Below are 10724 nucleotides of genomic sequence, written 5' to 3'. Positions count from 1 at the left end.
TCCTCTCCTTTAATTAATCATCACTGCACTCTTACTAACCCTACTGTATTCCAATTAAGTCCAATCTATTAAAATCTCAGTGTATTTGAAGTTCATATTTCTTCCTTTTCTTCTCTCTTTCTTTAAATCAACGCTATGTTCTAACTAAGCTCAATGCATTCAAATTCCGCTGTATTCTAACTTAACCTATTCTTCATATTTCTTAATCAACACTGTATTCTATGCTCATAATCCTTCTTTTCCTCCTGTCTTCCATTATATCAAGGCTATGTTCTAACTAAGTCCAATTCTAAGTCCGCTGTATTCAAACTTAGCCTTTTCTTCGTTCTTATCCTCCTATCTTTTTTAATCAACACTAAGCTCATTATCCTTCCCATCCTCCTGTCTTCCTTTAAATCAACGCTATGTTCTAACTAAGTCCAATTCTAAGTCCGCTGTATTCAAACTTAGCCTTTTCTTCGTTCTTATCCTCCTATCTTTCTTACTCAACACTTTATTTTAAGCACAATTCTCTCCCTATCATCTTCTCCTTCTCTAAGCCAACCCAGTGTTCTAACTAAGGTCTCTCTTCTGCAGGGGACTGGGGCGTGTGCTGGTCGGAGCAGGGGTGCGGCCTGGGCAACGAGGAGCGGACGGTGTGGTGTGCCGACGCCCGAGGGAGACCGCTGCCGCCCTCCCTCTGCGACGAGAGCGACAGACCTCCGAACTCGCGCTCCTGTTACACGTCCTGTCCTGGTAAGTGACGATGCTCACCTCTTTCTTTTTTCTGGTACCGGCGAAGCAAATCAAAGGCGTCTCTAATAACAGGATTCAGAAACATAAGGGCCTTGGGAGTGAACCAGAGTCATGAAGGCTTTTAAAATGAATGCAGTTATTTGCTATCCATCTTTCTGTTACCGAGAACCAAGTCAAAGGTGTATCTAATTACAACAATAAAAAGCGATTAGGGGCAAAATGGCCTTGAGGACGGACAAAGGGCGCGAAAACTCTAAAAATGAAAGTAATTATCTGGTTTCCTCGTCATTCTATAAAAGCAAAAATCAAAGGTGTCTCCTCGAGCAATATGAAGGAGCAAAAAGGCCTCTTGCCCTGATAAGTGACACGAGGCTCGCCTTCACCTGTTTCCTACCTGTCGTATTTCCTCCCACACGATGTTCACTTGTTTTCACCTGCGCATAAAAAAACGGTCTCTAATAACAACAGAAGGAGACAAAAGAACAAAACCTATTACGAAAATGAACGCAATTATCTATATTCCTTCTGATACCGACAAAATCAAACCCTTCTCCACTAACAATATTAAGAAGACAAAAAGGCTTTAGAGGTGGAAAGAAAGCATAAAAGGTCCTAGAATGAATGCAATTGTCTGTTTGCCTATTCATTCTATTACCGGGAAAAATCAAAGCCGCCTGCACTGACAGTATCAAGGAGACAAAAGGCCTTAGAAGGAGGAGAAGGCGGAAGAGGAGGGAGTGATCTTGTCATGAATGGAGAACAGGGAGAAGAAAAACAGGCCTCGGAAGTGAACAAAAAACATAAAGGCTCTTGAAATGAATCCAATTATCTGTTTTCCTTCATACAGCTACATGGAAGAAAGTAAAAATTAGTCTTCAGTAACAAAATTAAAGAGACAAAAGGCCTTAGAATGCTCTTAGAATGGATGCAGTTATCTGACTTCTTATTTATCTTGCTGAGGAAAATAAGTCACAGGCGTCTACACTAACAAGATCAAGGAGACAAAAGGCTTTAGCGGGAGGGTGAGGAGGGAGTGATTTTAAGTCATGAATGGAAGACAGGGAGAAGAAAAAAAGCTCTCGGAGGTGAACAAAAGGCATAAAGGCTCTTAAAACGAATCCAAATATCTGTTTTCCTATTCCTTTTGATACCGGGAAAAATCAAAGCCGTCTGCACTAACAGGATCAAGAAGACAAAAGGCCTTAGAAGGAGGAGAAGGAGGAAGAGGAGGAGTGATCTTGAGTCATGAATGGAGAACAGGGAGAAGAAAAGAAAACAGGCCTCGGAGGTGAGCAAAAGGCATAAAAGCTCTTAAAACAAATCCAAATATCTGTTTTCCTATTCATTTTAATACCAGGAAAAATCAAAGCCGCCTGCACTAACAGGATCAAGAAGACAAAAGGCCTTAGAAGGAGGAGAAGGAGGAGAAGTAGGGAGTGATCTTGTCATGAATTCTAACCCGATGCCAGACACGCGATGGATCACAGCACTCAGAAAGACACGGAGCCTCGTCCTTAGCATAATGCCGCTGATTCGAGGCAAAGCATCAGGGATTCATGTATGTTAAACTGTTTTCCGCGCCCCGAGGGTTACGCGGGGAGAGATTCCGGGGAGGGGCGACGTGAGGGAGAATATATACGTGTGGGAAGAGATCAATAGACGGTGGGTAAAGATATGCAGGAAAAATGGAAATAGGAAAAAAAAAGTAAAAAGAGAAAATAAAGAAAAGAGAAGCAAGGAAAAGATGTTGAAAGAAAAAGGAAATAAAAAAAAGGGAAATAAATGAAGAATGGCAAGGAGAATATGCTAGAAGGAAATAGGAAAAAATATAGATAAAAAGAAACTAGAAAGAAAGAAAATAAAAAAAAAGAAAAAAAAGAAGCAAAGAAATAATGTTAAAAGAAAAAAAAGAAATATATAAAAAGGGGATATAAATGAAAAATGGCAAGGAGAATATGCTAGAAGGAAATAGGAAAAAAATATAGATAAAAAGAAACTAAAAAGAGAGAAAATAAAAAAAACAAAGAAAAGAGAAGCAAAGAAAGAATGTTAAAAGAAAAAAAGAAATAGATAAAAAGGGGATATAAATAAAAAATGGCAAGGAGAATATGCAAGAAGGAAAAATGAAAATAGGAAAATAATAAATAAAAAGAAACTAAAAAGAAAGAAAATTAAAACAAAGCGAAGAGAAGCAAGGAAAGGATGTTAAAAGAAAAAAAAATAAATATAAAAAAAGGGAAATAAATGTAGTATGTCAAGGATAAAATGCTAGAAGAAAAGGAAAAACTGAACTAAAATAAAAATGTTAGATGAAAAAGGGATTAGCAGAGAAAGGGATGAATTGAAGGATGAAGAGATGGGTTAAGAAAGTTTCCCCTCATGTTCTTTCCCGTCCTTCGTTTTCTATTCATTTTCACATTTTCTCCTCAACAAATTTTATAAGTCTCCCTCTTGTTCCTTCTAGCTTTTCGTTTTCTATTCCTGTTCCCATTTTCTCCTCAACTATTTATCTAAGTCTCCCTCTTGTTCCTTCTAGCTTCTCGTTTTCTATTCCTGTTCCCATTTTATCCTCAAAAAGTTATATAAGTCTCCCTTCTGTTCTTTCTAACTTCTCGTTTTCTGTTCATCTTCCCATTTTCTCCTCAACAAGTTATCTAAGTCTCCCTCTTGTTCCTTCTAGCTTCTCGTTTTCTATTCCTGTCCCCATTTTCTTCTTCTAATCGTTTTCTTACTCCCTCCTAGTCCTCCGTTTTCTATTCCTCTTCCCATTTTCTTCCTCTAATCGTTTTCTTACTCCCTTCTAGTCTTCCGTTTTCTATTCCTCTTTTCATTTTCCTTCTTTAACAACTTTTCACCCAGTTCTCTCACCACCATTTCTTCTCTTTATTCAGCTTCTTTATTTCCTCCTTTAGCAAGACTTCTCTCCCTACCTTTTCTTCTCTATTCCGCTTCTTCTTCATTTCTTCCCTTCCCAAAACTTTCTTCTCGTTACTTCTAATCCTTTCCCCAAGTTTCCACCTCCATTTCTTTTCCTCTTTCCTCGTCTTCCACTCTTAATACCTCTTTTTCTCCTCCTCTTCTCGCCGTTCTCTGGGTTAAAAGCCTCTTTCTTCTTACTTTTTACTCCTTATTTCCTCATCTTCCTCCTCGTTCCTTTCTTCTTATCCTTCTTTTTACTACTGCTTCTGGTGTCGTATCTTCCTCAACATGGCCCTTCTCCATTGCAATCCTCTCCTTTTACTCTATTTTTTACTCTTTTTCCCCTTTTTTTTCTCGTTCTCTTCTTCCTTTTTCTATATTATCATTTTTTCCACAAGACGTTCTATCTGTATACTCCTTACCCTTTTTATTTCTCTATTTGCCATTTCCCTTTCTCCTCCTGCGTCTATTCCTATTTCTTTCCTTTCTTCTCATCCATCTTCCTTACTTCCTTTTACTATACAATCCTTCTAAACAAAACATTTTATCCTCTTATATTTTCCTCTTTATTTCCTTTATGTATCACTTCTCCTTCTAATCTATCTTCTATACTACCTTCCTTTTCCATAATGCTACATACTTCCTTCTTATTCTTTACCTTTTCTTTCCTTTATCCACGACTCCTCTTCTTCCTTCTTGATCTTATGCACTACCCTCCTTTTTCACACTAAATCTTCCTTACTATCTTCTATATATACTTCTCATCCTCCTCCTCCTTCGTTTGTACAACCTTCCTTCTCTCCTTATCACTCTCAATCCTTTCCTTCCTTAATCAAAAACTCCTCTTCTTCCTCCTTCTTCTTCTGCGCCTACTCCTATCTCACACTGTACCCTTCCCTTCCTTTACCCTTTCTTTTCTTCTTCTTCCTCTTCTTCTTCTCTTCTTCTCCTCCTTCTCCTCCTCCTACCCCTATCTGCTCCCTTCTCTTTCCTTGCCCTTTCTCTTCTTCTCCTCCTAACCCTGCCTACCCCTATTTCTACTCCCTTCTCTTTCCTTGCCCTTTCTCCTCTTCTCCTCCTCCTCCTCCTTTTTCTGCAATTACTCCAATTTCTGCTCCCTTCCTCCGCACTCTCCGCCCAGGCAAGTCACCGGATGGCAGAGCACACAACAACTACCTCGTGAAAAAGCAAATTCAGACCGAAGCAAAAGGAAGGAGTGGTCGATATGGGTTTCCGATATTTGTCCTGTGGCAGTCTGCGTGTGTGTGTGTGTGTGTGTGTGTGTGTGTGTCTGTACCCAGCACCGACTGATTAACGGGGTGGGTGGGAGGGAGGAGGATGGGTGAAAAAGGGAGAACTAAGATAAAACGGAGAAAACGGAGAGTTGAAGGGTAAAGAAAATGCGACGAGGATGGAAGCGTGACTGACATAAAGAGCAATGCGCAAGAAGAGGACGAGAATTAAAAAAGGGAACGGAGAGGATGCTGATTAGAGAAAACGGAGAAGTGGAAGAGAAAGAAAATGGGATGAGAATAGAGGCGTGAATGAAAACAAAAAAGGAATGAGAAGGAAGAGGAAGTGACGAGAAAAGAAAAGGAGAACAAAAATGGTGAAATGAAAAAACAAAGTGAAAAGAAAAAAGATAAGGAAAAAAGTGAGGGAAGAATATATTGGGACGAATGAAAATGAAAAAAAAAAGCAATGAGCGGAAAGAGGACAAGAGGAGGACAAAAGGGCAACGAAGAAGGTAAACAGTGAAGAAAAAAAAAGAAGAAAAAAAGGACTGAAGGAAGAAAATAATGAAAGGAAGGAAGGATGAAAAGAAGGATTGTGTAAAAAAAAATAGGGAAGAAAAGAGAAAAAGAGTTATAAAAGAAGGAATTGATAGAAGATGGAACAGAATGAAATCTCTCTCTCTCTCTCTCTCTCAAGTTTGGTTTCGACTTCTCGCGGAATGAATTATGAAGCTTCTTATTTTTCTTTTTTTCTTTTCTGAGCCTCAAGGGAAATCATGGAAAAGCAGAGCAGTTTATCTTATATTAAAGTGAGAGAGAGAGAGAGAGAGAGAGAGAGAGAGAGAGAGAGAGAGAGAGAGAGAGAGAGAGAGAGAGAGAGAGAGAGAGAGAGAGAGAGAGAGAGAGAGAGAGAGAGAGAGAGATTAACCTTCATTCAATTTCTATCCATTTCTTTCTATATTATTCCTTTTCACTTTGTTTCCTTTTCTTTCTTCCTTCCTTCCTTCCTTCCTTCCTTCCTTCCTTCCTTTCTTCCTTCCTTCCTTCCTCCTTTCCCTCCTTCCTTCCTTTTTTTTCTTTTCTTCCTTCTTTCCTTCCTTCCTTCCTTCCTTTCTTTTATTTTCATCTTAATACGAAGATAAGAGATAAAGAGTAAATGAGAGAGAGAGAGAGAGAGAGAGAGAGAGAGAGAGAGAGAGAGAGAGAGAGAGAGAGAGAGAGAGAGAGAGAGAGAGAGAGAGAGAGAGAGAGAGAGAGAGAGAGAGAGAGAGAGAGAGAGAGAGAGAAAAAAAAAATAATAGCTACTGTGTTCTCCTTCGATTTGTAAAAGTTTGAAGAAAGTTAAAGAAGAAAGTAACTCCGAATTTTCTTTTTTTTTCTTGGATTCGGATTCCTTTATCGGCTTCCCTCTTATTCTTTCCTTTCATCTATAGTTTTTTCTTTCATCTATAGATTTCGTATTTTGCTAAGTCACTCCTGAAGGCCTCTCTCACCCCCCCCCCCCCTCCTTCCTCACCCCCTACACCCTCCCTATCTTTTCTCCTCCTCCCTCGCCTACTGTTAATCCTTTTTTCCTCTCCCTCCTCTCCCTTCCATGACTTCTTCTTCTTTCTCTCCCTCCCATGACTTCTTCTTTCTCTCCCTCCCATGACTCCTTCTTTCTCTCCCTTCTCTCCCTCATGACTCCCTACTCTCCCTCCTAAATCCCCTTAAAGTTTGTTCCTCTTTATCGTTTTCTTATTTTCTTTATTGTTTTCTCTCTCTTTTTCTTTCTTATCTATTTCATTATCATCATCAACATTGTCATATTTTCCTTTACTCTTCTTCTCCTTCTCCTCCTCCTTCTTTTTCTCCTCTCCTGCGTACAATCCTCCTTCTCCTCCTCTTTCTACTTCAACTCCTGCTCCTCCTCCTCCTCCTCCTCCTCCTCCTCCTCCTCAAGTCCCCTCGTCTGCCTTAGAGACAGACAAACATTTAGAGGGAAATTACTGTTTTAGAAAGTTTACGCAGCAATATTTTGATAAATTGTGAGGGGAAAAAGTTACAAGTGTTTTCTCCCTTTTCAAACTTTTTTTTCTTCCCTGCTACCTTTTCTTTCCTCCTTTTTTTCCTTTCTCTTTTACTGCTATTAAAATTTTCCTTATTTTTTTTTGCTTCATATTTTCATTCATACATTTTCTATATTTTTTTACATTTTTTTTATTTCTTCTTTTACTTTCTACCTTTTTTTTCTTACTTTTCCTTCACTTTTTCTTCCATGTGTCGCTTCTTTGCCAACCTCCTCTTCATATTTGCATTCCTTTCTTCATTTTCTTCCTCGCTGTTTTCATATATTTTCATTTTTTCCAGGTGTTTTTCTTTACCTTTTTATATTTCTTCGGTTAATTTCCTTCACATGATTTTTATTCCTCTATTTCTTTGTCATATATTACTTTTTTTTCCTTGCTATTTTTCTCTTTTCTGTTTCTTTTTTTTCCATCTGATTTTTTAGTTACGATCGTTTAGTTACCTTCATTTACTTACCTTCGTTTTTCTTCTATTTTCATTCTTTTTCTATATCATGTTTTCGCTTTTTCACCTTTTATTCTTCCTCTTCTTTCCTCCTCCTCCTCCTCCTCCTCCTCTTTAGCCTCTTAAAACACCCTCTTCGTCTTTACACAACTTTTCTTTCTCGTGTATTTTGTGTTTCCTTTATCGCACTCCAAAGTTTTTATCCTCCTCCTTCTCTTCCTCCTCCTCTTCCTCCTCCTCCTCTGTCTTTGTGTCTCGAGAACTATTTCCTGATCACAAAACCACGGAAGTTCATTTGTTGTCGGAAGGAGAGATGGAGGAGGGAGAGAAGGAGGAAGGTAGGAAGAAGAGGAGGATGGAGAGGAAGGAGGGGGGGAAGGGAGGAAAGGAGGGAAGGAGGGAAAGAGGAAAGGAGGCAGAGAAGGAAGGATGGAGAGAAAGAGGAAAGGAGGAAGGAAGGAGAGAAGGGAAAGACGGAGGAAGAGAAAGAAGGAAGGAGGGAAAGAAGAAGAGATGAAGGGAAAGAGAGAAGGAGGGAGAGGAAGAAAGCGAGGAAGAGAAGGGGGGAGAAGGAAGGAAAGAAAGAAGGAAAGAAGGAAAGAGGGAGGAAGACTAAAGATATTGAAGGAGGGAAGAGAGAAACAGAGAGATAAAGAAGGAGAGAAGCAATGAAAATGAAAGAATAAGGAAGAAATAAATAAAAATAAAGGAAAAGATGGAATAAGGAAGAGAGGGGAGAAGAAATGGAGTGACGAAGGGAGGGAGAGAGGGAGGCAGTGAAGGAGAAAAGAAGGAAGGGAGAGGAGGAAGGGAGGGAGGGAGGGAGGAAAAAAGGGAGAAAATAGAGGTGGTTGAGGAGGCAAATACCAACGGAAATGAGGCGAGAGAGAGAGAGAGAGAGAGAGAGAGAGAGAGAGAGAGAGAGAGAGAGAGAGAGAGAGAGAGAGAGAGAGAGAGAGAGAGAGAGAGAGAGAGAGAGAGAGAGAGAGAGAGAGAGAGAGAGAGAGAGAGAGAGAGAGAGAGAGAGAGAGAGAGAGAGAGAGAGAGTAGCTAGATAGACAGATAGACATAGATGGATAGATAGATTTACTTATCCTCTCCTTTCTTTTCCTTTCCTTTTCTCTCCTTTTCCTTTCCTCTCCTTTTCTTTTCCTCTCCTTTTCCTTTCCTCTTCTTTTCCTTTTCTCTTCTTTTCCTTTTCTCTTCTTTTCCTTTCCTCTCCTTTTCCTTTTCTCTCCTTTTCCTTTCCTCTTCTTTTCCTTTCCTCTTCTTTTCCTTTCCTCTCCTTTTCCTTTTCTCTCCTTTTCCTTTCCTCTCCTTTTCCTTTCCTCTCCTTTCTAAACATTCCTCTAATTATCCATCTATTTACAAACCCTTACACAAATCTATCTATCTATCTATCTATTTACCTGTCTATCTATCTTCCTCTTTATCTATCTATCTCCCGATCTCATTATAGACTCTCCGAGGAGGTTCCAATCCCCTCTTAATCACACACACATTGGAGTCTGGAGGCGAAGTAAATGCGAAAAGGATTAAATCACAATAATGAAGCTCTAAAAGAAGAAGGAAAACGGGAAGGAAGGATTAAAAGGATGGAGGGAAGGAGGAGAGAAGAATGAAGGGGAAGAGAAAGGGGAAGAAGAGAGAAAAAGTGAAGGATTTAGGGGAAAGATGATGAAAAGGGTGATGACATTAGGTAGGAGAAAAATAAGAAGAACGAGAACGAAGGATTAAAGGGATGAAGGGAAGGAGAAGAGAAGAATAAAAGGGAAGGGAAACGGGAAGAAGAGAGAACGTGAAGGATCAAGGGGAAGGGTGCTGAAAAGGGTGATGACATTAGGGAGGAGAAAAATAAGAAAGATATAATGGAAGAGATATGAAAGAAGGAAGAAAAGAGAAATGGAGAAGGGGAAGAGAGAGAGACAGAGAAGAGATGATTAAAGGAAGAAGGAGAAATAAGAAAAGGGATTTAGGTAAGAGGGAGATATTTTAGAGGGGAGAAAGGGAGAGAAAGAGTAAGATAAGGGAGGAATGCAGGTAAGAGGGAGATATTTTAAAGTGGAGAAAGGGAGAGAAAGAGTAAGATAAGGGAGGAATACAGGTAAGAGGGAGATATTTTAAAGGGGAGAAAGGAAGAGAAAGAGTAAGATAAGGGAGCAATACAGGTACGAGGGAGATACTTTAAAGGGGAGAAAGGGAGAGAAAGAGGAAGATAAGGGAGGAATACAGGTAAGAGGGAGATATTTTAAAGGGGAGAAAGGGAGAGGAAGAGGAAGATAAGGGAGATAAGAAAGCTGAATGGAGATATAATGGAAAGATAAGAAACGGGAGAACATGATAAAAGGGAAGACGAAGATAAGGAGAGAGAGAAAGAGGAGGAATAAGAGAGAAAAGAAATTACAAAACCTTTTCCAGAGAGCAAATGTTGAATACACACACACACACACACACACACACACACACACACACCACACGACCCAACCCTCTCCACACACACACACACACAAACGACCCCCCTCCCCCACACATCCCTCCTCCCCTCACCCCCCCCCCACCCCCCACCCCACACACACATACTACAAACACATAATTTACACATCCTCCCCCCCGGGTGTGCAGAAGACTCCGTTTATTACGACAATTAGGCAAAACACCTGCCAAGTCAAATAACTGGACCTCGTTAATCTTCCGCAACACGAGAGAAAAACATTACAAGGGAGGCTGACAGGGTGTGAGGGAGAACTACGAAGACAGATGACCAAAGAAGGGAGAGGGAGAAGGGGAGAGAGACAGAAGGGGGGAAGGAGAGGAATGGGAGGGGAGAAAGGGGGAGGGAGGGACAGAGTAGGTAGGCAGCAGGGGGTTACAGGGGTAGAGAGAGGGAAGAAGAGGGAAGGGGAGAGAGAGAAGAGGAGGGAGAAGGAAGGTAGAGGAAGGGAGGGGAGAGGGGGGGACAGAGTAAGTAGATAGCAGGGGGATACAGGGGGAGAGAAGAGGAAGAAGAGGGAAGGGAAGAGAGAGAAGGGGAGGGAGAAGGAAGGTAGAGGAAAGGAGGGAGAGGGAGACAGGTAGGTAGGGGAAGACAGGTTGAGTTAATGAGAAACGTAACACACCTGTGGCTGTTTCTACCTGTCTGATGTTAGAGAAGGTAGTGAGACGTGGGAAGTGGCAGGTAGGAAAGAGGAGGAGAGTGTTAATGGGACTCGTACTACACCTGAAGTTAAAATAAAAGAAGAAGAATAAGGTGAAGGAAAAGAGCATTTCAATATATGGTTAAAAAAGGAGGAATGGAAGAAGAATGGAGGAAGAATAGAAAGGAAG

At 40.5% G+C, this 10724-nt stretch overlaps 1 protein-coding gene across 1 annotated transcript in view; it reads left to right on the top strand.

Annotated features, from left to right (window-relative positions):
- Window positions 1–560: 560 nt before the first annotated feature.
- LOC127002120 (thrombospondin type-1 domain-containing protein 7A-like) overlaps window positions 561–10724 on the top strand; it is a 214560-nt gene continuing 204396 nt past the window's right edge. The window contains exon 1 of the mRNA XM_050867706.1: window positions 561–735. The gene's annotated coding sequence lies outside the window, so the exon portion shown is untranslated. The remainder of the gene's footprint in view (window positions 736–10724) is intronic.

This window comes from Eriocheir sinensis, chromosome 22, assembly GCF_024679095.1.
Source record: "Eriocheir sinensis breed Jianghai 21 chromosome 22, ASM2467909v1, whole genome shotgun sequence".
NCBI lineage: Eukaryota > Metazoa > Arthropoda > Malacostraca > Decapoda > Varunidae > Eriocheir > Eriocheir sinensis.
This window is presented reverse-complemented; position numbering and strand designations above follow the sequence as displayed.